The following is a 3,710-nucleotide window of genomic DNA, read 5'->3' as shown; positions in this document are numbered from 1 at the left end:
TTGTATGCCGTTGGCTCTGTAGTTTGGGATGTAGCAACCACTCATTGCCCAAGACTCTCAGTGAAGTCTGCTTCCCGGTGTGACCTTCTCTTGGTGGCATTTGGGACTGAAGGAAATGGACAGGGTCTGGCTCGGGGCAGGAAAGGATCAGAAGACCAGAGTCAGGGAAGAAATACGAATGTAGAACTGGAAACCAGTACAAGAAGCATAGCGTCCCAAGAGCCCTGTGTCTTACCATTGAACCCATATGCAAGTGAATACTGTACCACTGAGCTCTGTCACCAGCTCACGACTCCCCCCCCCCCCCACCTCTAAGTGGTTTCCCCAGAGACAAAAACATATAGCACAGTCCTACTCATGGTGAGACAAATAAACTTAAGTTTCTTTTTCTGTGGCTGTGACTGGACTGCTTGCAGGCTACTGTCCACCATGTTGGGGAGGTGTAGTGGCCGAAGCATGAGGGGACTGGTGACATTGCATCTACAGTCAGGAAGCAGGGAGAAGGAGCTCTCTTCCTTCCCTGGTTTTTCATTCAGCCCAAGGGGTGCTGCTGCCTGCTGTCCGTATTCAGGATTTTCCTCTTCTGCTAAGCCACCCCTCTGGAAACACCTCACAGATAAATCCTAGAAAACTCCCCATGGAGTCCAGCTGCCAGTGAGGCATCACCACCACAGTTATCTAGCTCCACCCACGACTCTCCTCATCCTTCACCCTACTGTTGCTGCAGTACTGAGTCTGCATAGGAACCCCTATACCATGATTGCTTCATCACATTGTATTTGAGAGGCATTCTGAGAAAAAGTTCTCTCTATTTTATCCATCTCTTATCTTTCCCAGTGTCGCTCATTTCTGAGTTTCCACCTACCACCACTAAAGTCAAAGTTCCTCTCGATTTGCTGTTGTTGTTTCATGTGACTGTTTCTCTCTGTGTAACCCTGGCTCTCCTGGAACTAGCTATGTAGCCAGGGCTGGCTTGAACTCTGCAGAGACCCAACTGTCTCTGTCTCTTGAGTGCTGGAATTAAAGGCATGTGCCACCATGCCTGGCCCCTCTAGCATTTTTGATAGTTGATCTGATAGCAACAAATCTATTTTCTTTTATATAAAAATCTCTATTGACCTCTTAAAATTACCTTTCCCTTGCTGAGATTTCTTATCATTCTTACTTACTTAAAAAGTATTTTCCTTTAAACTTTAAAAATTATATTTGTTTATTTAGTGTGTATCTCTGTGTCTGTGTGACTGTGTCTCTGTGTGTGTGTGTCTGTGTATGTGTGTGTGTGTGTGTGTGTGTGTGTGTGTGTGTGTTTATGTGTGTCAGAGGACCAAGTGTTCTTTTCACCATGAGGATCTCAGGAATGGAGCGCACATTGTCAGCTTTGGCAGCAAGCATCTTTGTCCAGTGACTGTCTTACTGGCCCAAGAGTATTTCCCTTATATCCTTGCTGTCACTTGAATATGTCTGCTGGTAACTTCATCCTCAGTGTGTGGAGAGGTGAGTCGTTGCTGAGACAGAGCCTTGTGAAAGGAACTGTGACTTTCTTGAGGTTGCAGATTAGTTATCTAGTGATCATGGAAGTGTGTTTCTCTCTGACGTGTATTCTTTTACCTTATGCTGCTGTGGTGGTTTGAATGAACATGGTCCTCATGGGCTTACAGAGAGTGGCACTCTTAGGAGGTGTGGCTTTGTTGGAGTGGGCATGGCCTTGTTGGAGGAAGTGTGTCACTGGGGTGGGCTCTGAGGTCTCAGATGCTCAAGCCAGGCTCAGGGTCATATTCTCTCTCTCTCTGTCTCTCTCTGTCTCTCTCTGTCTCTCTCTGTCTCTCTCTGTCTCTCTGTCTCTGTCTCTCTCTCTCTCTCTCTCTCTCTCTCTCTCTGTCTCTCTCTCTCTCTCTCTCTCCCTGCTGCCTGTGGATCCAGATATAGAAATCTCAGCTACCTTGCCAGCACCATGCTTGCATGAGTGTCACCATGGTCTCTGCCATGACAACAATGGACTAAATCTCTGAACCCAATTAAATGCTTTTCTTTGTAAGAGCTGCCATGGATGTGGTATCTTTTCAGCAATGGAAACCCTAGCTAACCTGGCTGCCTTCTGCTATGTTCTAGTGCAGCAAGAAGGCCCTCATTACCCATGGCCTCTCAACTTTGGATTTCCCAAACTCCAGGACCACAAGCCAGATAAACTCCTGTATAAACCACATCATGGCAGAATGAGAAGGTAGAGATAGCCTTGGATTATAGTGATGGTCCCTGGAACAGGGTTGTTAACCTTGTCTGTTCTCTTGAGTCGGGTTGAGCTTTGTGTCTTAGTCACTGCTCTACTGTAAGTGTCCAAAAATCGCCGAAGGAAGACCCCAGACTCAGGTAATATATAAAGACAAAGAATGCTTATTCTGCAAATACAACCAGCATGCGGTGTGTGTGTGTGTGTGTGTGTGTGTGTGTGTGTGTGTATGAACTATTCTCCAAAATGGTGACCCCAGACAAAGGCATGCAGGGCTTCTTATAGGGAACCAGGGGAACTCTCTAGAAGGATTAGGTAATCTAAAATTGGTGGGTACTAGAGGGTCACAGGTGGTCGGTGATCTGCATTCCTATGCCATGAACATTTAGCCATAGGATGAGATAGGCTACCCAGCACAGGCAGACCATTCTGAGATGAGATATTCCCCCACTCTTGTGGTTATTCCCAGGCTGTTCTTTGGGGGGGGGGGTTATGACCTTGTTCTGGATTTTATGGTCTGTTCCTGGAGCTGGTCCCTTATGGACATTTTTTTTTTAAATCAGGCCTGGTCCTTAAATGGAGATAAATGGGGTTTATGTTGTCCTCTCAGCATTGCTGTGAAGAGACTCCATGACCGGGGCAACTCCTATAAGAGAAAGTATTTAATTGAGGCCTTGCTTACAGTTTCAGAGGCTCATTATCAACATGGCAGGGAGCAGGGCAGCACACACAGTGCTGGGGCTGTAGCTGAGAGTTACACTCTGATCCACAAGCTGAGAGAAAGAGGGAAACAGTGGATGTGTGTGGGCTTTTGGAAACTCAAAGGCCATGCCCAGTATCACAAGGCATCCCACAAGGCCACGCCTCCTAATCCTTCTAATCCTGTCAAAGAGTTCCACTCCTTAGTGACTAAGCACTCAAATATATGAGCCCATGGGGGTGGTGCATTTTTATTCAAACCACCACACTAGTATTTTTATTTTTCCTGGATATGATGAAGTTCTGAATTTTAGTATGTTCCCCTAAAGTACATTAACTTAAAAAAAAAAGTTAATCTTAGCTGAATTCTGTCTCTCTGAAGAAAAATGCTTGTCCAAAGTCATACAATGCAGCTAATGGGTAATTCAGATAATTCATCGTTGTCGTCGTCGTCGTCATTATCATCATCATCATTTGTGGTGGTACTAAGATTACGTCTCACTACACAGTCCTGGAACTTATGACATAAGTGAGGCCAGCCTCAAGCTTGCACTATTTCTCCTGCCTCTGCCCCTCCAGTGACAGGAGCACAGGCCTGTGTCAATGTGACTGGCATACATTAAACAAAGCTTGCTTACTTCTCCAGATTTTTATCTATAACTCCTAACATAACAAATGGTGCTGTGTCAGCCTCCACATAGTGACTTTTAATGCAAAGTCAGAATTTGAGCTCAGTCTATGGTGGGTTCTTTTTACCATCTCTCTCTTTGCTTGCTTCAGGCTT

This window comes from Mus musculus, chromosome 1 (assembly GCF_000001635.26).
Source record: "Mus musculus strain C57BL/6J chromosome 1, GRCm38.p6 C57BL/6J".
Taxonomy (NCBI): Eukaryota; Metazoa; Chordata; class Mammalia; order Rodentia; family Muridae; genus Mus; species Mus musculus.
This window is presented reverse-complemented; position numbering follows the sequence as displayed.